This window comes from Monodelphis domestica, chromosome 1 (genome assembly GCF_027887165.1).
Source record: "Monodelphis domestica isolate mMonDom1 chromosome 1, mMonDom1.pri, whole genome shotgun sequence".
Lineage (NCBI taxonomy): Eukaryota > Metazoa > Chordata > Mammalia > Didelphimorphia > Didelphidae > Monodelphis > Monodelphis domestica.
The window spans coordinates 667,211,134-667,236,770 of NC_077227.1; the positions used below are offsets into that span (position 1 = coordinate 667,211,134).

At 38.6% G+C, this 25,637-nt stretch overlaps 1 protein-coding gene and 1 long non-coding RNA gene across 3 annotated transcripts in view; one reads left to right on the forward strand and one right to left on the reverse strand.

The window, feature by feature from the left end:
* LOC103096724 (E3 ubiquitin-protein ligase TRIM7-like) overlaps positions 1-25,637 on the forward strand; it is a 263,229-nt gene that overhangs the window by 116,423 nt on the left and 121,169 nt on the right. The window lies entirely within an intron of this gene.
* Positions 5,727-11,544, reverse strand: LOC130458535 (uncharacterized). The gene is made up of 3 exons (XR_008917946.1): positions 10,955-11,544; positions 9,370-10,248; positions 5,727-6,423 (listed from the first exon to the last, which is right to left on the reverse strand). It is a non-coding gene; the product is annotated as an uncharacterized LOC130458535 (long non-coding RNA).

Consider the following 25,637-nt stretch of genomic DNA (forward strand, 5'->3'; position numbering starts at 1 on the left):
ACGATCTGCTTCTCTGCTCCGTTGCCTCACCTGTAAAATGAGATAAAAATCTCTCTCCTGCCCACCTCAGAGGATTGTTTTGAGGAGTGAGTGAGATGATAGATGTTCAAGTCCTCTGAAGACTGTAGTCATATATAAACAAGAGGTATTGTTATTATTAGGCATTTAATAGATATATGTTGAATGAATGAAAACACGTGGATGACTGAATGTTTTCCTTTTCATTCAGATCTTTGGGTGATGTATAGACATAGCCTCTGGGTCAACTGAATGCCACAGCTGAACACTTCTGACCTTTATAAGACCTAGAACTGGGAAGAGGAGAGAAAGGATCAGCCCATAAAGAAGGGTGGTTGTCTATATGTTAACTTGTTGGGGAGTGGAGCAGTAATGCAATGAAAAAAAGTCTATCAGGAAGGAAGGAAAGGAAGGAGGTTGAGGGTGAAAGACAACTAGAACCTTGAAAATGGCAGTAATCAGATTCCTAATAAACATAGTACATTTGTTTACCATGTCACCAAATTCCAGAAATACACTTCAAATTCTATAGGGAAGAAAAATACCCCCTTTTTCATGCTTTGCACCAGCTATCACTCACCCAACATTTATTAAATGCCTATGGTGTGCCCAGATGAAACCCTCAAGGCAAACTTCCACAACATTCTAAGTCTCAGCAGACCTTGGTCTGAGCTCCAGGCTAGGAAAAACCTTAGTCCCCAAGGTCCCAAGCCCAGAACGGCTAATTAACAATTGCCAGCAGATAGCATAAATCACAACTTTCTCATTCCTCCTGGGCCCAGTGCTGGAAAGTATCAGAACTGTGAAAATACTTGGAATGTTTCTCTTTATTAGTGATAAAATATTGGACGTCAGCAAATGGCGCTTCATGCCCTGCCTCCGACAGTTGGAGCAGTAATTGTGATGAATGGAGGTGTAGGGGCCAGGGCTGTAGGCATTTAAGAAGGCTCTGTGGATTGAAAATATTAGAACTGATTAAAGGTCAAATACTTTATAAATTTATCAGCACTGTGTACACTCTCCCTTGACAAGAACTACCTGTTCAACAAGATAGGAAAGAATTGCAATGAGGATCATGTTAAAATTCCCTGCTTGCTTTATGTCTTTCCTCATCCCCCAACTAGCTATGTACTTAGCTCACAAAAGCAATTAGATAATATATCACGATTGTGGAGTATTTTACAGCCTATTAAGTACTATACATGCATTATCTGACTGGATGCTCACAAGAATCCTTTGATAGGGAGTTTGTAGGCATAATGACCTTGTTTTGCTGATAGAGAAATGGACTCAGAGCCCCACACTCCGGGACCAGTCAAAGCAAATGGTTGAGTCAGAAACTGAACCCAAATCTCCCGATTCCAAGTCTAGAGTCTTTTCCACTACCCAGTCAGCAAAGATCCTTCAAGTCAGGAGAGTGCTAAACTATGCCTTGCTCTTTCCTCTATCAAGTAAGAAAAATCAGCTCAGCCATACTTCTAGATAGGAATTTACCCATTCCTCCTCAGACAGTTAAGAAGACGCCAAGCCAAAGAAGGGTGATACAATAGGCTTTGGAATTAGAGAATCTGGGTTCAAATCTCAGCCATATTCCACCTTTGTGACATTAGGCAAATCATTTAACTCTTTAGTCCAGTGATGTCAAACTCAAAGACACAAATCTCTCTAGACTATATAATGACTTAGAAAACTACAAACTAACTTCTATGTCATATTTTATTTTTAACTGATTTTGTAAATCACTTCTCAATTATATTTTAATCTGGCTTAAAACACTTTATAAATTTCTGGGAGCTTGATGACTGCTCTAGGCTTTGGTTTACTTTGTAAAATGAGGACTTTGGTCTTGATTGTCACTAAGATCTCTCCAGCTCTTAGCTAAAGAAGCTGCAATTCCCTCAATCTTACCCTCTTCTGAATTGGTGTCCAAAGTCCTGGCCCAACTCCATATTAGCTATCCAGTCTTGGGACACTTCATCTCTGAGAGTGAAGATAAAGGGATTACAGATTGAGAACTGGAAAGGGCCTCAGAGACCCTCTAGTCCTACCCCCTGCACATAGTGTAATGTCCAATATGTAGTGGACACTTAATAATTCTTCTGGACTGACTCCTTCACTTTTTGAGGAAAGTTGAAATGACTTGTCTGAGGTCATATAGGGAATAAGAAGGCATAGATGCGAAGCCAGGAACTCTGATGTTGAATCCAGAGCACTTTCCATTACTCCATGCTGTTTTAGACAGCTGACCTCATAGAGTTGTTGTGAGGAAAATGTTTTGTAAACCATGACTTGTTAGAGACATGTGAACTCATTCTTCTTCCTTTTATTTTTTTTTTCTGAAGGAAAGCATAGGGAAAAAGTAGAGTTAGATTTGGAAAGAGGGATAGATAAAAATTCTCTAATTCTAGTTCTCCAAAAATCTCATGCAATAATGAATGGAATATCTCATGCATGGAAGAGTGAACCAAATAATTGATAGGGAATGATTTTCTCTTTTAGATTCAGCTGAGGCTGATAATCCCATACCAGGCAGGAGCTGAGGTTGAGGAGAAGAGAAGGACTGTCATGGACTCATGGATTTGTGCAAGTGTGTGAGACAATTAATCATTAATTAATTAATTAATTAATCTAGGCGATTTCACTTTACATGGTCATTATTGCATTACACACATTGGAAGCAGGGTAAGGTCAGGAGGAATAAACTCTGTCTTCATCAACTTTTCAAACTACGATATTTAGGAAACATCTCAGGGTAAGACCGAGGGTATATATGATGCTTAGAGATTTGGTTATACAAGGTGCTTTATGCTACATGCAGGCCAGGAAGCTTCCATAATGCTCTAGTAGAATAGTCTCTTTACACATATATGTCCTCATATTTGCAATATTTTTTTTCCTCCCAAATGGAGACCTCTGTTCAGGTTTAAGTTGGATTTCATAGCTTCTAGGTGGAGACCAGAGCTGTCCAGAAACACTTTCTTTCTGACATGTTCAGAAATTCCCTTTTGTTCTTGATTTCAGCCTTTTCCTCAGAAGACAATTTCCAGAGAGGACCTTCTTCATACAGGGCATGTAGGAGTTTGAGAAACTATAACTATCTTCTGCAGACATGCTCATTCATAATCACAGGATCACAAAACCTTAAAGATGGAAGTCCAACACTGTATGTGAACAGAATCCAAGACAAGCAGTCATGCAGTTCTTGCTTGAAGACCTCTACTGAGAGAGAACCCAATACCTTTCATGGTAGCCCATTCTTCTTTGGGATAATCCTAAGAAGTTTTCCCTTACATGAAGTCTCTATCTTTGCAAATATTGCACATATGTGTAAAATGTGTGTTTACCAATGGAGGACAAATGGTGTTGATCACACTGGGTGTGGGCATTGGTTGGAGTCAATATTCTTTTCTGGTGAGTGCAAAGAGAGCCTCTGCTCCCTCCTGGGGCATATGGAGCTAGGCAGAGGGAGGGAGACTGGGTGGGTTGTGTCTGGAGAGTGGCAGCCCTGATATTTATGACTATGATGGTCCTTCTCTAGTGGGTCTGCTTTTGAACATAAATAAACTTAATGGGCTTCAAGTTATTGTGACAACTGAGTTTAAACCCTGTTCTGTGGCTCAGGGCCACGAAACTCCCGCCCCAGAAACACTGCTAGCTCAGCCTGATCTCCTGGGCAACACCTCATTCTTCAACATAATGACATGATCGACTCAGTGGGACCCTATACAGAGACCTGGGTTGGGTGCTTGGGGGGTGGGGGGGAATACAGGAAAAGGAGGAAACATGGTTTTTGCTGTGGGAATCTGGTCTGATGGAGGAGGTATGGTTTGATTGTATAGTGTTTCCGTTGGTCATACAATCTTTTTACTACCAGTTACTCCCTAAAGTTTCTGCTGTGATCCAGAGTTATGAATAACCAAAGACTTTTCCAGGTCTTGGGAGAAACAGGAAAATATCCACACTGGTTGGGAGGTTAAGCTGTTATGCAGGGCATTGAAGCTGTGTACACTAGTTAGAGACTTAGAATTGGAATTTGTTCTTTCTCCTTTCTTGGAAAGGACTTATCATGTCTCCTGTTGGATCAAGATTCTTAGTGATAACTTGTAGGGTGCATTTTTGTGAGTTTCTCTCAATGTGGGTATCACCTAGAGCCTTCTAGTGTTGAATTTCTATTCTCTTTACTCCTCCCAGCTAGGATCTCTCTTCCAGGGACAGGAGGAGGCAGAGACAAAGTACAGGAAAAAAACTCATTCCCCTAGGGAAGTCTTAGCAAGGGAAGATATATGACTCACCTTTCTTGGTTATGCCCCTGTGGTACCATTCAGGGTAATTTTTTGTTTTTGATGTATTCCTTCCTTGTCTACACAGATGGAACACTAAAGTTTGGTAATGATCAACCTGGATCATCCTGACTTCAACGCAGTTTAAATTTATTATTATTATTTTTAAATATATCTTTTGGTTTGGGTCAGATGGCCTCTGAGGTCCTTCCCAGCTCTTAGGGTCTGGGATTCAGTGGTTTAGTATGGTTGTTTCCACTGAGCATATTCATCATATTATTTTCAAATCTCTTTGTGCCCTGTCTCTGTAGACACAGCCACAACCACGTTGGGAGAGCTTCCCTCATCCAGCTCACACATGGTGTATGCGGAATTCTTTTCTTTACTTTTCCCATTATTTTCATCCTTTTATGTTATTCCCACACTTCAGCGGTCTGGAGGGAAGTTGAATGTTTGCTGTTCTGGGATCATTTGAAGCCGGGCATGCAAAAAGTACTGAGGCACTTTCAAGTCTGCCTGTAGGAAATCTGTCTTGGCAACCAGACAACTAGAATTAGTTATTAAAGGCATGTCAAATGAATAAAGACACCTCTGTAAGGAAAACCGCAAGAACATTTACTTTTTCTAATATGAATAGAGAGCTAATAGCAAATCACCTTTAATTTTCCACTCTTCCTTCGCCTTTTGGCTCGTAGGTCAAATCCAATAAACAGAGATACAATTGAAAATCTTTTCTGTTTTCAGCTATCACAGCACAGCCCATATGCCCACTGCAGATGTGTATTAAAAAAATGATGTCTGGAATTTAAAGGAGAATTTTAAATCTGGCATGGCCCTTTCTTTCTGCCCTGGAAGTCAGAGTCAGAGCCTACTGTGCCTTTATGGAACACAGGAAGCAGTGAGACAAATGTCTTGCCTAGGGAACCACGCCATGCTAAGGCAGAGTTGCAAAATGTAAGCTAACTCCATTTGGCTGCTAGCATTTACTGTGAAAACAGGAGGGATGTAAAAACACCAAGAATGCTTCAGTCTTATACTGGTTTTTTGTCCCTTCATTTTTTCTTTTTAAAAATAGTTATTTATTTTAATAAGCATTTGTATCCACACACACACACACATACACACACACATTCTTCCCCTCTTTCCCAATGAACAATTAAAAAAGGAAAGACATCATTACAAATCATGCTATATTATGAGAATCAAATGAGATGTTTATGAAAGTGCTTTGGTAACTATCAAGTGGGCTATATATGTAAAGTATTTGTTATAGTTAGTGGGCCTGACTCAAGGATCACTACAGGGCCAATAATTCCTCCATCTCCTTCACAATGGTGGGGGTGGGGGTTGGGGGGTGCTGTGGGGGTGGGGAAGGGTAGAGGTACAGGGGAGTTGGGGAGGGGTCATTATCAATGTAGATTAGTGAGTTTGAGGATCTGGGGTATCTATGAGTTGGCCTAGGAGGGGACTAAATGCTTGAGAAAAATACTTTTACTGAATATGGAGTTTGGATGCTTGGCTGGGAACTCTTCTGTGATAGAGGTAAGTCTTCTGTCCTCTACTGTGAAAACTCAAAGCTAGGGCTAGGGATAACGAATGCAGGGCAGTAAAGCTCCCCTTCGGAGGTTGTGGCCCCTGTCAGGCTTCCTTGGATGCTAGGCTTTCCATTTGGGGCTTGACATGAACACTGACTTTAGAGCTGGAAGATCTTGGTTTGAGTCTTGAATTTGCCACTAATTCCACTGCCATCCAATTACTTGTGTATATTTCATATATACTTCTATGTGTATGTGTTGTTTACCCCATATAATGTAAGCTCCCTGAAAGCAGGAACGACTTCACTTTTGTCTTTGTAGCTCCAACATCCAGCACAGTGTTGGATACATTCTCTCTTTTGAACCCAGTAGGTAGGTTCATTGCTGGAGGGAACTCCCAGCGCCAAAACTCCCTTTACTAATGTAGATCAGCAACTGTTCTGCAAATTATGGTCTTAAAATTTTACCTGAGGTGCCAGGATGTCAAATGACTTATCTGCTTGGGATGCAACAGCCAGGGGGAGTTAGAGGTGGGACTTGAACTTGGATCTTCTTGACTCTGAGGTATACCTACTGTTGCCTCTCCTGGCCTGGAAAAGAGTAATAGATATTTAATAAGATGCTTGTGATCCATGTTGATAGCCATGTGGCCAAGAAAGGTGGGCTATAGGAGGTGGCACTTGAAGTGAATCTTAAATGAAGCTAAGGATTCCAAGCAGCAGAGGTGAGGAAGCAGAGCATTTCAAGCTGGGCAAAGGCATGAAGGTGGGAAATGGAATGTTGTATGTGAAATAGAGTAAATAGACAAATTTGACTGGAACATATAGTGCATGAGGGAGGAATAATGTGCAGTTAGTCTAGACAGGTTGGAGCCAGAATATGAAAAGCTTAAAGTGCCAAATAAAGGACTTTGTATTTTATCCTAGAAGCAAAAAAGAGGAGACCACTGAAATTTCTTCAGCAGGAAGGTGTCTTGGTCAGACTTTCATATTAGGAATGTCAAAATGGCAGCTCTGTGGAGAATAGATTGGAGAAAGAAGAGATGAAGGCAGAGAGAACAGTTAGGAAGCTGTTGCAATGGGCTGAGCAAGTCATTAAATATTAAGCCTCTGTTTTCTCATAAAAAAGGGATGAACTAGGTCCTTTCTAGCTCTAGTTCTATGATCCTATGATGAGGGAGAGAGTTAATAGAGTCCTGACCTAAGGCAGAGATTATGTGAATAGAGGGAATGGGATGTATGCCAGAAAGGAGGAGGTAGAATGGATGAGATTTGACAACAGAATGGCAATTAGAGTGTCAGGAAGAATGAAAAGTCCAGGAGATGTACCAGGTAACCAACTTGACTAACTGGAGTGATAGTAGTACCCTCAACAGAAATGGGAAAGTGAGTAAAAAGGGTGAATTTAGGGAAAAACATTATGATCTGCTTTGAACATGTCAGGCATGTCAATTTCTGCTCAGGTAAGAGTTGGAGAAGATGGTCCCCAAGGGCCCTTCTAGGGTGTCAGAGCCTACCATACCACTCTACTGTAAGATGAATTTCAGAGTTGCTAATCTATCTGAGGTGCCCTTTCTAATCAATACCCTCTAGCCAGCTTGCTCAGTTTATTTGATCTGGGACTTGGGGACTGCTCTGGGGGAGCTGGGTTTTGCTTTGGCTTGGTGTTTTAAATTCTAGCCAGGCTCAAGAATGGGTTAAAGATCCAGGCCCTGTTAGGTGGACAGCCAAGAGCAATGGGAATTGGCTAAATTATCCAGAGAATTCAAGCAGAAAACCAAAACAAAACATTTTTGCTTCAGTTAGTTGAATATTTCAGATGTAGTTAGCTTTTAATTAATCAAATAACCAACAGCATTGAGGTCTAAATCATTTGGATATTTTCTTCAATCTTACCCTTGGGTCAAGCTTCCAAGGGGCAAATGAAGTGAAGAAAGTGTGACTTTGTCATTTCAGTACTCAACTCTAAGAGGGAAAGGGAAACTGTCTTTCAGTGATTCATTGTTGAATATTTGGATATTTGGTTTCATGTGGTGAAATAGTCTGTTGAATGAAAATAGCATAGTATAGGGGCAAAAAAAAAACCCCCTTCTATTTACTACCTGTGTAACCTTGGGCACTTGGGCTTCGGTAATATGGAGGAGTTGGACTAGAAGACTTTGGCTATTCCTTTCAGTTTGAGATTCATAATTAGTAATATTCTTCACTCAATTGTTAGGGGACAGGTACAAGTCTACATCTTGAGACTATTTGGGGTGGGACAGTGACTAGTGAAATAGTTGATGAGTGGATTGGAGAGACCTGAAGGAATAGATTCAGACAGAATTAGAGAGATCCAAAGTGCCCAGTATTAGGGAAATCATAGTCCCTCTGTATACTGTCATAGTCAGATCTAAAGTATATTCAATTCTGGATACCACATTTAAGGAGACATATTGATAAACTATCAAAAGAAGACAGCCAGGATGGTAAAAGGTCTTAAGGTTGCATCACAGGAAGATAACTTGAAGGAATGGGGGGATTTTTAGCTAGAGGAGAGAATGTCACATGTGTTATAAACTCAAATGTTATATACTTTAAATATTTGAAGGCTATTTCAAATGGGCGATAACAGGTAGAAATTGCAGGGGTTGTCAAACTTTATACAATGAAACACTAACAACTGAAGTCTTTGGGCAAAATGACCACTAGAGGATATTAATTTTACATATGGGTTGGGTAAAACCAAGAGTTCTTAACCTTGTCTGTATCATGGACTCCTTTAGTAGAAGTCTGCCAAACCCTACAGAGACTTTCTCAGAATAGTATTTGTTGCCCACATTCATAATTGAAGGAAATGCTAAATTTCTGTTAGAGGTTAATGAAAATAAAGATGCTATTTTTTCCCATTCAGGTTTACACTCTCTGAAATCTATTCATGGCTTCCAGGAAGAGAACCCCTGGACTAAATGGGCCCTGTGTTTTCTTCCAGACTCTGTGATTATATTAAGAGAAATTATAAGAGGTATAGAGAAAGGGAGGAATGAGGAGAAGAGGGAAGGGGAGGAATGGAAAAGAGAGAGAGATTGAAAGAAAGAAAAGAGAAATTGAGGACCATGAAAGATGCAGAGGGAGAGAAAAGAGAGAGATAGAGACACACAGAGAGAGATGGAAAGGGAGAGGTGGTGTAAGAGAGGAGAGAGAAACAGACAGACAGACTTCAGATCCAAGCCAACCATGATTCACTTCATACTCAGAACTTGCTTTCTACCATTTTCGTTCCCCATTCCCCTTTTTGCTATCTTTCTCAAACTCTTCAAGTTGAGTTCATTTATGAATCTTCTTTCTTCTTGTAGGAGTCCAGGCATATACTAATCTTGAAAATATTTTAGGGGTGCTCAAAAAGCTAACTCTTATGGTATTATTATCAAGATTAGTATATGCCTGGACTCCTACACTTCTCCCTAATCTCCTTCTCCTTTTTTGACCGTTGACCTTATCCTCACTTGAGGACTGACCTAGGGGATGCTTGAAACCAACCTAATTTCACAGACTCACCAGTCCACTATCCAGAGCTGAACTTCCAAAGAAGTGGTGAGAGAAATTGAGATCTGAGTTCAAGGGTCACTGTGAGGGGTCATTCCTCTGTCCAGAGAAAGAGGTCACATTCATCTATGTTGGCTCCAGGCCCTTACACACAGGCTACTGAAGCCTGTGAATGCCCAGAAGCCATTTGGAGGCTGAGAGTGGATGGGTATTGAGACTAAATGCTCGAACTCTAGACACATGGATACAAGGTGGGTCCTGGTTTGGTCCAGCGCTCTACAGGACTGCTTCCTCTCAGCAGATCAGTCCTACCGCCCTCCATCTGCTTCATTTCCTGTGCACCCTTGGGTTGGCGGCAGAACCACAGCTGCAAGGCTTTTCTCTCTCACCCAGACACTGGGCTAGGGCAGGAGCCATCCAGATGTGGTCAGGATGCCTCATTTTGAATCATCGGAGGGTAACCCTAGAGAGGGGCAGCCCTCTCCACCAGGCCATCAGGTGGGCTGCCAGACCTCCTCAGTGGCCCCTGCACAATGGGCGCCTTCTCACTCTGGGGCACCTGAGGAGACAGCAGGAGCAGTGGGTGTCCCCTCTGCCAGGCACAGTCATTTCCCTGGATGCTGGAGCTTCCGCAAATCCTCAGCTTAAACTCTGAGGAAAGAGCCAAACCAGTATAAGTCTGTACATCGAAGGCCTCAATTTCAGATTAGATTCACAAATTTAATTTCCTATCCCTTAATTTAATTCTGCATTTTAGTTTTGTTTTTATTATTTACACGGGTTCTCTTTAATGAATCCAAATTGCTGCCCTCTAGCAGTATTTTGTCTTAGGTTAACTTCTTGAAAACCGATCGGCATTGGAGTTTATTCCACACTGGGTTCAGTTATTTTCTGAAACGAAGCACAATTAAATTAGAATAATGAACATGCTCTTTAGAGGATTAATTCATAATAAGCAAGCCATGTGCTACAGCTCACAGAAGAAAGGGCACACGGATCGAAAGCTGTTTTTTTTACGTAAATATGAAAAGTACATTCTGCAGAGCAGAACAAATCAGCTAATGACATCCAGAGCGCTAGCCAGGCCCAGAGCGGCATGAAGCTGGCATCTCCCCTCCTGCTAATGCACATTATGTATACACTATGTTGCCTACCTTGGGTAAGGAAAGGCTGGGGGCCACTGAGGACAGATGGCTCCTCTTCTGAGAATCTAAGTGTTAAATGAGAAGGGCTTCCCCAAACCATAGCCTCAAAGCTTCTCTCTGGGCCTCCCAGATAGTTCCCTCAGGGTTTCCCAAGCCTCAAAGCCTGGACTGCAACCTCCTACCCTTAGGAACTCCCAAGCTGGGATACAGTCCATCTGCTCTAGCATTACTACCCCCTCCTGAGTTGTACCTCCCCCTCTCTCCTGGCTCCTAGGATGGAAGGAAGCCCTTCCTTCCATCCTGGTCTCCCAGCAACCCCAGGAGAAAAAAAAAAAGGCTTTTTTTGTAGGAATCCCCAGAGTGGCCATTCCTCAGCCTGCTTCAGGAGCCTACTCCTGATTGTTGATTGTGGGATTCCTTATAGAAAGTTCAAAAGGGTCCAAAGGACCTACCTGGCCTCAGATATTTGGGGAAGAGCAATCCCAACTTCAGATTTACTTCTAAGGCAAGAAGACTGGGCTCTGGGGTTCCAGATGGAAGCAATAGTTGAGGAAAACAAAGGGAAGATTAGACAAACACATGGATGGTAAATGAATGCCCAGTGAATGAATGAGTGATTGAATGATGACAATACTGAATGAATCAATGCTAAATACTGAAGAATGAAAGTTGTATGAATGAATGAAGGTTTGAATGAATGAATTTGTCAGTTAATGATGACTGAAATTGGAGTGAATGCTTAATGCTTGAATGATAAAGATGAATTAATGAATAATGAATGACTTTACAAATGATTTCTCCACAAATGAATAAGCAATGCATGATAAATGATTTATGGAATGAATAAATGAATGAACAGATACCTTTTGAAGGATCTGAAGAAAACCTTCCAGCTGCCCCTGCCTCAAGGAATTCTTTGGTAGAGACAGGATTCTGTCTGTTGTTGGCCCCAAAGGCAAGGAGAGCTTGAAGGGATGAGAGGACCTGTCTTGGTGTAAACCCAGGTCAAATGGGAGGGGAAAGAAGGGAACTGGGACAGGCTATTGGGGTACTGTGAAAGGAGAGATGGGGTTCCAGGAGATCTGAAAAAAGCCAAGGAGGGAGACCTGGAGGGGACAGGTGGAAGTGGGAGGGGGGAAGAGAGACACCAAATATGGGGAGAAGAAAGAGGGTCTGTTGACTCTCCCTGTCCCCTAATTGATACCTATGCTTGAAGAGGGTCAATGCTTCTGACCTAGGAATGGCAGGCCCAGGGCCACAGTTAAAAAGTGTAAGCATTCTTTCTTTGTTGATCCTGTGACTACAGGCTAACTAATTTTCCCACAGGCAAACTGATCATTCTGTGATGGGAATCCCTGCAAAACCACAGGCCCGCTTTACTAGAGACTCAAAACAGATAGATTAGTCTAACTAGTGACAGAGTTCAGCTTTGCTAGATTTGGTATTGGTATAGTTCAGGAGTTATTATTTTTATATAAATATATAACAAATATAAATTATATTTAATATTTTACATTTAATGTCTACTTGTTTAATGAACATTTATTTTAAACATTTTTATTTAATTAATATTTATATACAATTTAATTTATATTATAATTAAAATTATAAATATAATTTAACTAACATAAAACACATAAATATATAACAATAAAATAATTATAACTACATTTATTACATATTACATATTTCTTTTTAAAAATAAAAGTCCATTTCCTTGATCACCATTAATATCCACGAAACTGATAGAATCTGCCTGAGCCCTGGGCAAGATCTCTAGGGTTGGGGTGGAAGTGTATGTGTGTGAATTCCCAGTGGAGAACTACTGTGTAGACACTTTTCTGATATTATCTGAACTTTTAGATATGACAAGCAGACAAAAATTGTTTGATTTGCAGTCAGAGAAACTGAGTTTGAAAGCTGGCCTTGCCAGTGTAGGACCTCAGGCAAATCATGTAAGCTTCCTGGGCCTCAGTTTTCATTTTAGTATAGTGAGAGAACTGGTTCTTAACCTGATAACTCTATTCAATCTAATTGGTTTCCTTTGTAATCCTATGTATTTTGTGCATTTGGAATAATCATTTGAGAAGAGGTCCATAGGCTTCCCTGGATTGGCATTGGTGTTAAGAGATTAACTCCTGAACGAAATTCTTTTCTAACTTTAGATCCAGAGATAAAGGGCAGGCGTGTCATGTTCCCTGTTACCCTAAGGGAGGGAGGCAGTCGGTTCAGAGGCTTAGGGGAAGGGGACCCCACTCTAGACCCAAGGGACAACAGGAGGGGGAAAAGATGTCTCCCTTTTAAAAACCACTTAGCTCAGAGGATTCACATGTGGAAATGACATTTAATTTCTGATTTTTAAGCCAAGATTCTTGGACGCTGAAAACCGAAGGGACTTCGAAAGAGGTCTCCACTCTTTCTTTTCCCTTTGGGGAGTCTTTAGGAACAGAGGTGACCCTCTTCTCAAATGTGAGGCCAGAGGATTCCACAAAGTAAGGCAGACCTGAGGGCCTGAAAATCCCTTAGGCCTGGAATGTAATCAGACAAGACAGGCTAATCAATGAAAGCAGACCCCATGCTCCCTCCATAATTGCATTCCTGTCTTTTCATCCTAACAGCAAGCACTTAAAGTAATTGCATTCCAATAAGGCTCTCTCAGGTCTCCAGCAGCCATGACAAGACCAGCTCTGAAACCTGTTGACACACCATCTGCATCCAGAGAGGCCTGGGAGATCCAGGACAAGCTGTTTTAAATTCTTCTTAGTTGCCTTTGCTACAGGAGACAATGGATTTTGTAACTGATCTTACCCAATGGCCCACATTCTCCTCCCACCCACTGGCCTGAGCCCTGAAGCCAGGGCAGCTCCCTGCTGGAGCTGTCTTTCTGAGGTCAAAACAGTGGCATCTGTTAGCCAAAGCAGGTGGCCTCTTTGGGAATGCTTCACCTTTTCCAGGGCTGGGCAAGGCCAGGCTTGGCCAAACCAGCTCAGGAGGTGGAACTGCTAAGTGGTTGGAATAGATGATAGAGTCTAAGTATATTTACATAATAAATATATTACTGATGCCCTCCTGTAGGGCTTCCCCCTTATATGGGTTGCCTAAGGATAAGCAGTAGGGAAGCCTTATAAATGTAAGAGAATAGCACCTCCTTAAAATATAAACAGTCTCTGAAAAAGTCCTGAGCAGGCTACATACAGAAAACAGAGTTGGCTAGATTAACAGAGAAAAATTCTCAGCATATGATTTAAGATCCTCTTAAAAATTATCTTTTTTATTGTGAACTTAGTCATCAAGGAACATGAACATTTAAATATATTTTTTAAAAGACAGGAAAAAAGACATGTATAAGAACTTCTGACAGAAAGGAACAAACCCACTAGGTGTAGAAGGGGATTTGAGTTTTCATAATTTCCAAATAAGGATCTGAGTTCAAACATTAAGCAAATCACTTTTTGTTGTTTTTTTTTTAGCTTGGTAAGATATCCCAAATTTTTAGTTAGAGCACAATGTACAAACTGGTTGAAAGACATTCGTGTAAGAAGTGATATGGCTAAATTACAGATGTTTTTATTTTGTATTCCCACTGTTTTATTTCTGAGCAAATTACTTAATTTCCATAGGTCTTGGTTTCCTTCTCTGCTTAAATGAAGGTATTGGACTAGACCTCTAAAATCTCATTCAGATTTAAAGCTACTATTCTATGATTCTTCTCCCCACCTCCCCCAAAGGATGGACTGGAGCAGGCAGAAAGGCAGAATATTGTGTGACATTCCTAAGCATCTTCCCCTGATCCCATGTTCTATTCCCAGCATACACTCCGCTTCTGTTTTCCTACTGAGAAATGCATGTCTTCTGATAGGACCCTTCCTTTTCTCTTCCTGTGTTGGCCACCTGAGGCACAAGGATTGAGGTGGGTTTGGATCATCCTTTCTGAACAACCTTTTGTTCTTGCTGATAGAATGAATCACTGGCCTATGGAAGCTCATCTCCCACTTAAAGAAGGGACAAAGACTTGGGGTCTGCAATACGATACTTAGAGTTTAGTGTGTTTACCAGAAAGAGTTGGGGAGTGAATTTTGTTCTGGAACTAGCTCTACTTTTCCTTAGTTTGTTCAGTGCCAACGTACTCCCTGCCTCTTTCCATTTCAATTAGCGAAGAAGGCTGCTTCATTTTGGGGATGTTTTCCTATTCCAGTTTGGTGGGCCAGTGCCAGTCCTTTCATCTGTGTTGTACTATCTCAATTGTTTTTCTCCATCAGAGAGACAATCAGGGGTGGGTATTTTTGTTTTTGTTTTTTGAAAGGACAATATTTCTCAAAGGGCTTAGGTAATTCCCAAGAGTTCACCATTTGTGAGCAGGCTGGTTTCAGAGAATGTAGACTTTGGGATGGAGAAAGACACAGCTAAGCATATCACTCTCATCCTCTCTTTGCGTTGTTCAGATTTTATAGAGCTTATGCCTAATGGACGAGGGTATCACTGAGAGTTAAGGGCCAGGCTTGAGTACATTTGCCCTCTATGTTAATAGAGTCTCTTCCTTATTTTGGAAGGAGGTAAGGAGATATTTGAAATTAGGATGTGATGGATTCCTGAAATTGGCATATATGAAGACAAGAGACTCCCAATCCTTTTCAGTCCCCTTGTAAACATTCCCATTACATCCTTTCAACAGGAAAGGAAATAAGTTCTAGAGTTTACCATTTATATGCATATAGAAATAAGAGATTAATTGATTTTTCCTAAAGAAAACTTTTGAAAGAATCATAAAGTTATTGTTTGTCAAATCAGTTAGTAAATCCCCCAGTTCTGTTTCCTGTCAGCCAACAGCTTGATTCTTGGTATAGTTTCTGAAAGAGATAGTCTCATATCATATTCAGCCTCCAGTTGATTTCTTGCTTTGGATTTGATTGAGAACAGAACTGGGAATCCTGATTTACAAAGAAAAGATGTTTTAAATTGAATTAAAGCCTTATTTTAGTAAGAAAGGAATAGGTGTATTTTTCCAAAGAGACACCAACAATTTTGAGACTTTGTTGATTGGAAAGTGATTTAAAGTTTCTGGTTATTATGAAGATCAATTAACTTCATTTTTCACTGGATCATTATTGCTTATTTTTTTCTAGCTCATTATGAATAGGTTTCATATCCAAACCTCAATCATTTAGTTTTGGTCAGTAAGAATTATTTATACAACTACCTCCAATTTTTCATTTTCTCCCACTAATTATTAATTTTGGCCTTTTTTAACAGGATAGCATAATTATTTACTAAATTATTTATTTCCCAAATTCTCATTAGATTGTGAGCTCCTTTAGGACAGGGATTGTCCTTTGCTTCTTTTTGTATCCTCAGCACAGTATCTAGCACATAGGAGACACTTAATAAATGTTTCTTAACTGTCTGAAATATTCCATTAACTCCTTTATAAAGTTTCCATTGAAGGTGGAATCAAGATGGCAGAGAGAAAGTCAGCAATTTTGTCCAGCTTATATATCCCCCACAACAATATATATGACCCAATATATCTTCCCCACAACAATATAAAAAAATGCCCAGCCTGAATTTTGGTTTGGAAAAGTCAAGAGAAAGATACTGTATGTTATTTGTCCAGTCCAGCTTAGAAAAATAGAGATAGAGAGGAATTTGGGCTAATCAGGAGTGTAGCACTACTACAGCGACAGTAATGAGGAGCATTCCAGCATCCAGGAATCATTGGAAGGTTGAGACTGAACATCAGATTAGGAAGAACTAGGACAGAAAGAGATCCCGGGGTCCTCTGAACCAGTGCTTGGAGTAGGAATGGGTACCAGATGGCAGCTCAATCTCCTATTACCCAGTTCAGGTTCCAGGGTAAAGGGAAACAATTACAAGTGAAGGGCCCCCAACATCTATAAGGACCAAAGAATGAGTTCCAAAAATGTTGCTGTGTGGCTTCAAGTCAAAGAGCAAATAGGACTCAATTTTTAACCTTTAGACACACATATAAATCTGCAGTGAAATAATCAGTCCAAGAAATGAAGACTAAAGAGGAACTTGTAATTCAGTCAAAAACTTGTGAGCCAGATTGAGAAATGACATAAAAAGACAAAAGTTCAGTCTGGACATCTCCCTAAGAAGTAAACAGAGCTCAACGATAATCTAAAGTCCAAAATCAAGAAGTTGGCTAGAATAATGAGCAAGCAACCCAAAAGAACATGATCATAAAGAATCACTGTGGTGATAGGAAAATATAGAACACAAATACAGAAGAGACAATGACTTGAAATCATTTACAAAGCAAAGCTTCAAAATAAAATGCAAATTGGAAGTAAGCCTAATAATAATCCTTAGAAGAAATGAATAATAAGATAAAAAATAGTAAAATTTTTTTTTTCAAAAACTGAATAAGAGTGGTAGAGGAAAAAATGAGAAAAAAATATGAGATTTGTGCAAGAAAATTATGAAAAGAGAATTAACAGTTTAGGCAAAAGAGGTACAAATCATTACTGAAGAAAGAAACTCCTTAAAAATTGGAGGTGGCTAAATGGGAGCTAATGATTTATGAGACATCAAGAAATAATAAAACAAAAGACTGAAAATAAGAGAAAGTATAAAATATCTTATATGAAAAACAACTGCCCTAGAAAAATTGATCAAAGAGAGATAATTTAAGAATTAGTAGACTATATGAAGGTCATGAAAAAAAAAGAGAGCCTGACCATCATATTTCAAGAAATTATAAAAGAAAACAACCCATATATTTAAGAATCAGAAGGCAAAGTTGTTCATTCTTCTTTTCAAAGAGGACTAATGACATTGCTGGGTAATGTCTTGCCTTAATAGTGAATTGGATTTAAGTAAGGCAGAGATAAACAAAGTCATCAGTCTCATTCTTTCTTCCAGAGTCATTCCAAGTCAAAGAAGAGATTAAAAGAATCCATTAGTCATCTCCTGAAAGAAACTCCAAAATGAAAACTCCGGAATATCATATCCAAAGTCCAGAGCTTCCATGGCAAGGAGATAATATTATAAGCAACCAGAAATAATAAAAACTCTAGTATCATGGAGCCATAGTCAGGAACACACAAGTTTTAGAATTTACCATTTTAAAGGAATAGAGGTAATAGAATAAATATATTAAAATATAACATAACATGAGATGTAATAAATATATGACATGACATAACATAATAAAACATATGATATAATGTCATATAATATAAGATAATGTGATGTAATATAATATTCCACAAGAGAAAGGATCTAGGTTGACAAAAGAATAACCTACTCAGCAAAATTAAATATAACCCTTCAGAGGAAAAAAATGGATATTTAATTAAATAGAGGACTTTAAATAGTTTCTAACAAAAAGACCAGAATTAAGTGAAAAATCTGACATTCAAACAGGATTCAAGAGAATAAAAAGGTAGACACGAAAGAGTAATAATAAGGGACTAAGTAAGATCTACATTCTTATATGGGAATAGGACTCATGTAACTTTTTGGAATTTAATTATCACCAGGCATCTTAATGGAGTCTAATTAGACAGAGAGCATGGGTAGAATTCTATTATTATTATTATCTTTAAAACATTTACCTCGTGTTTTAGAATCAATACTAAGTATTTGTTCCAAGACAGAGGAGCAATGAAGGCTAGGAACTTGGGGTTAAATGATTTGGCCAGGATCAAATAGTTAGGTAGTGTCTGAGGCCAGATTTGAACCCAGATTCTCCCATTTCCAGGTCTGGCTCTATATTCACTAAGACATATAGCCACATTGTATAATTCTATTTTGTTGGGATGATCTCAAAAAGGAGACTAGAAAGGTCAGGAGGAAATCACTGAGAAAGAGGCATAAAGGAGAAGATGAACAGGAGATATCCCACAAAAAAACAGAGCATTCAAGGAAGCATTTATACAATGTAGGGAGTAGTGGGCTGGGGAGAGGGTGACACTTAAACCTTATTCTCAAATGAACTGGTTGAAGGAGGGAAGTATATACACATGCAGATGGGTACAGAAATTCTTCTTAAACAAAAGGGAAACAGGGAGGAAAGAGATTAAGAGAAATAATGAAGGGTTTAAGGGTAGATTAAAGGAGGTAGTGGTCAGAAGCAAATGGGATTCTTGAGAAAGTGACAGTAAAAAAGATAATGATAAAGATAAAAGAATAGGATGGAGGGAAGTATAGTTAGTAATCATAACTGTAAATGTGAATAGCATGAACTTATAAAAGGAAAAAAATAGAAAAATGGATTAGAAACTAGAATCTAGCAATATGTTGTTTTCATGAAATACAGTTGAGACAGGAAAATATATAGAGAGTTAAAATAAGGGCTAAAACAGAAATTATTATGTTTTAGGTGAAATGAAAAAAGGCAGGTGTAGCATGTGTGATTTTGGACAAAGCAAAAGCAAAAAGAGACTTAATTAAAAAATAAACAGAGAAACTGTTTTGCTAAAATGTACCATAGAAAATGAATTAACATCAATATTAAATATACATACACCAAACAGCATAGAATCCAGATTCTTAAAGGAAAAGTTAAATGAGTTATAGGAAGAACTTGATAGATAGGAAAACTATAATTGTGGAGGACCTCAATTTAACTCTCTTAGACTTATATAAATCTAACATAAAATATAGAAGAAAAAAATTAAAGAAATACTTCGTTAGAAAAGTAATATTTGATTGACATGTAGAAAATACCAAAACAGAACAGAAAGGAGTATGCCTTATTTCTTGGCTGTGAGAAAAAGAGCTACTTCACAAAAACTGATCATATATTAGGAAACAAAAATCTCACAAACAAATACAGAAAAGCAGAAATGTAAAATACATCTTTTACCAACCACAATGCACTGAAAATTATATTCAATAATGGGCTTTTGAAGCACAATTGGAAATTAAATAGCAATCTTAAAGAACGAGTGAGTCAAAGAACAAAACATAAAAACAATAAATAATTTCATTAAAGATAATGGTAACAATGAGACAATATACCAAAAAGTGTGGGATGTAGCCAAAGCAGTACTAAGGGAAAATTTCTGTCTTTAAACATTTACAACAATAAAAAAGACACAGAGCAGATCAGTGAATTGGGAATGCAACTAAAACAAAACAGTAAAAACAATAAGTTAAAAACCCAATTAACCATCAAAGTAGAAATGATGAAAATTAAAGGAAGTTAATAAAATCAAAAGTAAAAAATATACAAACTTTTACACTAAAAAATTTAAAACTAAGAGCTGTTTTTAAAAATGTCAAAACAATAAAATAGATAATTCATTAGCTAATTTGATTTAAGAAAAGAACAGAGAAAACCAAATTACTGATATAAAAATAAAAAAGATGAATTCACAACCAATGAAGAAGAAAGAAAAGCAATTATTAGAAGCAATTTTGCCTAACTATATATTAGTAAAACTGGAAATCTAAATGAAACCTAGAAGATGAATTTATCAAAGAGAAATAAGCTAGTATTATTTTTACCACTGTTACCAAAATCTTAATCATGATTGTTATTATTGAGTCCAATTCAACCAACATATGATCTATACTCATTCTATACATGGTGCTGTGCTAATGGTTTTGGATACAAAAATTTTAAATGACATAATTCCTTTCCTTATGGAGCTTATGTTCAGTAGGAGATGGGGGCTGAGGGTGTGAGGTGTATTCAAATATGATATAAAGTATCATAAATATAAAAATAAGCATGAAAGTATCATGAGTGAGACAAAGGAGAAATCCCAATTTAAGTGCTCTAGGAAAATGTGAGGAAGGAAAAATTATTTTCCTCATAGAGAATTAGGGAAGAACTTATGGAAAAAATGGCATGTGAGTTTGAAGAAAGAAGAGTGGATTTTTATTACCTGTGTGACCTTGCTCAAGTCACTTAACATCACTGATCTTTTCTTCATCTGAAAATGTGAGTGTTGGACTAGATGATTTTTAGTCCATTTAAAACTCCATAGCTATGATCCTAGGAAATAAAGAAGTTGGGAAGTAGGGATGAACTTTGGGGGAGATGATAAATTCAATTTTGCATGTGTCAAGACATAAGTGCTAGTGGGACATTTAGATAAACTCAGGGCTCATTACAAAAATTTGAGAATTATCCACAAAGAGTTGATGACTGGACTCATGAAAACTGAAGAGATAAAATAAAGGCAAATATCTAAAGAGAGAAGAAGGTCTAGGACAGGGCAGGAGAGGGATGATGACCAAGCAAAGGAAATTGAGAAGAAACAATCATTTAAGAGGAGAATCACTAATGTAGGAGCCAATAGGAAGAGAAGAGAATGTCTAGTAGGAAGGCATGGGTAACAGTGCTGAAAACCAAACAAGTCAAGAAGCATGCTGTCCCATCACTATTAGATTATTACTGTTAGCATCATTACTCACATTATCTTTCCCAAATGATAGACTTGGAGTCAAGAAGGTCTGATACCTTGCTTCAGGCACTAACTGTATGACCCTAGGTAAATAACTTAACCTCTAACTCTCTATTTCCTCTGCTGTAAATTGGGTAATAGATCGCTTCTGGTCTACAGTCAGGAAGACTCATCTTCTGGAGTTCAAATCTGGTCTCATCCACTTACTAGTTGAATGACTCTGGGCAGGACACTTCACTTTGTTTGCCTCAGTTTCCTCATCTGAGTGACTATAAGTCTATCAACAGATAGGGTTAAGAGGTCCCTATGATGAGACATCAATCTAGTGGACATAAAGTTCTAACTTTAGGGGAGCTAGGTGATGATAGCGGATAGTGTACCAGGTCTCGAGTTAGGAAGACTTGAGTGTAAATTCAGCTTTAGACACACATTAGCTGTGTGATTAGGTAAATCACTTAACTCTGTTTGCCTCAATTTCCTCATCTGTAAAATGAGCTAGAGAAGCAAATGGCAAACCAATTCTAGTATCTTTGCCAAGAAAACCCCACCAGTCCAACCAGACTAAACAAGAAAGTTGCGGATGATAATAGCACTTATGTCTCAGGGCTGTTTGATTAATGTTATTTTATATATATATATATATATATATATATATATATATACATATATATATATATATATATATATATATATATATATATATATATATATAGTGTTTTGTGAACTTTAGGGTACTGCATAAAATATAAGCATTGTTGCCATCACATCATTATTTCTACTATAGGCCCTTCATTATAATCTCTGGCACCTTTGCTATCACTGGGAGACGCTGAACTGAACTAAATGGTCAGTTACTAACATTGTCCATTGGGCTCTCCTTAACTTTTGTGGCTATTTAATGTTGCCTTCACTTTCATAGCCATAGAATTTAGAATCTTTTTTTTTTTGCTCTGCTGAGAAATCATGTTTGACTCAAATATTCTGAGAAGCCTTGTGAGGAGATCCTATTGGGACTGGTTCTTGAAAGATAAGATTTCTAATTTTGGAGAGCCAAGGGTTAAGGATGTTTATTCAAAGGAGCTGAGGAAAGAATGGTATGAGCAAAGGCAAGGAGCCAGGAGAACAAAAATTGGATTTGAGGACGGGAAAGTAAATCACTTCAGCAGGATGGAAGACAATAGTAATAGACAAGACTGGAAAGGTAGGCTGATACCAGATATCAAAGGATTTGAATGCAAGAATAAGGACTTCCCGTTTTTTTCTGTGTAGGCAATTGGGAACCATTAAAAATTTTCAAGGAGAGGAAGAGTGCAATTAATGTAATGTCTGAGGAAGATAAATAAGACATTCATATGCAAGATGGATTGGAAGAGAGACAAAGAGGCAGGATATTTATTTTAGTTTTTTAAGTTTAATTAATTTTTTTAGGCAATGATGTTCAGGAGACTTTAGTGGTAGTCTAGATGTCTGGTTAGTTATCCATATGTGTGTTGAACTTTAGTAGTGTTGATGGGATTATAAAGAAAAGGATGGATGTGAAGATGAAAGAATTTCTAGGACTTGATATGGAAATGACTGGGGGGAACAGGGGGATAAAAGTGGCCATTTTGAGCATGATTGCCTAGAACAATTGCAAGAAAAAGTTCGAAATGTGAAGCTTCTTTCCCCTCCCTCTGCTCTTTCCTTCTCCCTTTCAGCAATCATTTTGGAAAATAGGATATGGAAATGATTTTGCTTTATTTTGATGATTTTAGGAGAAGAAAGGAAAAGGAAAGATTCGGATTCCGTGAGGGAAGAAAGGGGTGAAACTTATTGTTTTCCCAGGGCTTTTAAAAATCCTATCCACTCTCGAAGTTAGTGGGGAGGGGAAATAAAGATGAGGGCTCTCTTTTTTACATGTGAAGGAATGTTTAGGAGGGGCCAGACATTTCCTTTGTAGAAATAGGCAAATAAAAATGACAAATTTGGGGGTAGGAGAATTTGGTTTCCAAAGTACTGAATCTGAATGAACAGAGATGCTTTCCTTTACTCAAAGTATTTCACTACTTTGTGTACTGGAGTGAGAAGGGACTTGTGGCAGGGAGACCAACCAGCAGGTTATTGCAGTATTTGAGGTGTGAAGCCTGAGGGCTAGGGCACCAGGATAATGATAGTGTTGGAGGAAAGAATGGAGCATAGATGAGAAATGTTATTATTTCAATATTTGGAATTGATTAGCTATGACAGGTGATAGAGTGAGGAGCCAAGGATAATACCTGGGTTGTCAGCCTGAGTGAGTGGCTGGGAAAATGATGGTACTATTAATAGTGAATGAGTCATTCAATTTTGACTCTTTGGCCACATTTGAAGTTTTCTTGGCATCTTTGCTGTATCTTTATTGAAGTGGTTTTCTATTTCCTTCTCTAGGTCAATTTTCAGATGAGGAAACTGAGGCAAACTTGCCCAGGGTCACACAGCTAATAAGTATCTAAGGCAAGATTTGAACTCAGAAGACAAGTGTTCTTGACTCCAGGCTCAGCACTCTACTCACTATGCCATTTAGTTCACTAGTAGGCCTTGTTGAAAATATGTTGTTGAGGTTGGAATTTTAGTTTTTCAGTTGACTGTCAGCTTTATAACATGTCTACATTACTTTGTTATTTAGTGTTGTCACAAATAAAAATTGATCTGGAGTCTCATCACCTGATTTATAAGCATATGTTAGTAAAGAGAAAGAGAGAAAAGAGATAGAAAAGACAGAGAGAAGAGAGAGAGGAAGAGAAAGAAAGAGAGCAAAAACCTTTCTAGAAGTGATTCTCGATTTTGCTGGCTCATGCCAAGCCTCAGCTTGCCAGAGCTGGCATGGTCAAATAAGGAAGCAGTTTAGAGAGAAAAATGCCAGCCCTGTGGCAGGTATGGAAGCTAAGAGAGAGACTGGGCTTCCTGCCCTTGCGTTTCAAACCCTGCTGACTCCACCTCACTTTCCTTGGCCAATGGCTTTCAAATGTCATGCCCTCTGCCCTTCTGTGTAGACATTACACTGGTTCTGGCACATTGACACTCATGCCAGTGTCAGACCACTAGATATGACATGCTACTCTTTGACACAACTATGTCCCACTGTTGAGGTGCTGAGGGATGGACGTATTTTATTCCACACAGCGTTCCTTTTACTTTGTGGGCCTGAGGCTGTCTATTCCATATCTTTTTCATTTCAGCACGCAGTAGTTTTGTTAACTCCTCTCCCATAGACTGAAGCCCCAAATTGAATTGTCTCAGGAATCTCAGGAGGGGATGGAATCAAGCATGGCGAACCCAGTTCAGGCATTCTCAGAGCAATATAATCAAGGCAGGTAAAGGATAGGCTGGTGCTCAGCCAAGTGGTGCCTCTGACTAGTGCCTGTTCTATTCTCTTATATTTAACCTTAACCTAAAAAAACAGTAAGAAAACATTTATTTTATTTATTAAAAAAATTCTTCCTTTTGGGTTTTAGAAATTTCACTAAGTGTGGATTTGAAGAGAGGTAAGGGCTAGGCAATTGGAGTTAAGTTACTTTAGCAAGCATTTATTAAGGATCTACCGAGAACTGTACTAAACTTTAGTGATACTAAAAAAGCCACTACTCTCAAGAAGTTTACAATCCAAGAAGGTAATAGGTTCTCATAAATATCCTTCCCCAAGATTAATAGCCTAATGATGAGAACTTAGCCTAGGGTTCAGTGGCTAGAATGTTGGACTTGGAGTAAGGAAGACCTGAGCTCAAATCTTGCTTTATATACTTACTAGCTATGTGATCCTGAGCAAGTCACTTGACTTCTATTTGCTTCAGTTTCCTAAACTGTAAAATGTATATAATAACAATACCCACCTCCTAGGATTGTTGTGTGTATCCAATGAGATAATATTTATGAAGTGATTCCTAGTACATATGTTAGTATTGTTATTATGTGACCTGATTGGCTGCTGGGAGGGGAAGAACAAACCACTTCCCAACCAAAATGTCCTTTTTATATTTACCCACTCTAGGATCCCTAGCTCAGGGGTTCTTAACCTTTTTTGTGTGAAAAACTCCTTTGGCAACAATGTGGTAAAGACTATTCTCAAAAATCTTCTTGGAATAAGGTTCTGGAATAAGTACCACTTGGCTGAGCACCAGCCTATCCTTTACCTGCCTTGATTATATTGCTCTGAGAATGCCTGAAATTTTATTCATTTTATTCAAATGCCTGAAATAAAATTCCTTTAATTTTTAAACACCTAAAATTAAATGCCTTTAAAAGTTACAAAGGGAAACAATGATATTGATATACCGTTATCCAATATAATAAAAACAAATTATTGGACCTCAGATGAAGAATTCATGCCAAGACCTTTCCTGTTGATAAATTCTATAGTCCTGTAGTATGGGAATGGGTGAGGGAGAAGGGCAGGAGTTGGAAAAGAAATTGGACTAGGAAACTGGAGGATGAGGATGTGAAGGCCTCTTTTAGAGGATGGATTAGAAAAGAAAGTACTAGCTATAGTTATGAGCCAAATGCTGAAGAGCTAGCCCACAGAGCTGACCAGTTCTTTTCCATTTCTGGAGTTCAGGGACAGAGTGTAGAGGCCCTGGGCCACTGCTGTTGGAAAAGACAGGCACTACATTCAGAAAAGTAGTCTTTGCATTTAATTCTCCCCCATCGCCACCCCCTCTCAGCCCAAATAGGAGCTGCTTTTTTCCTCTCCAAGCTCAATGTTATGAAAAAATTTTTAGCAACTGTATAGACCTTTGGATAA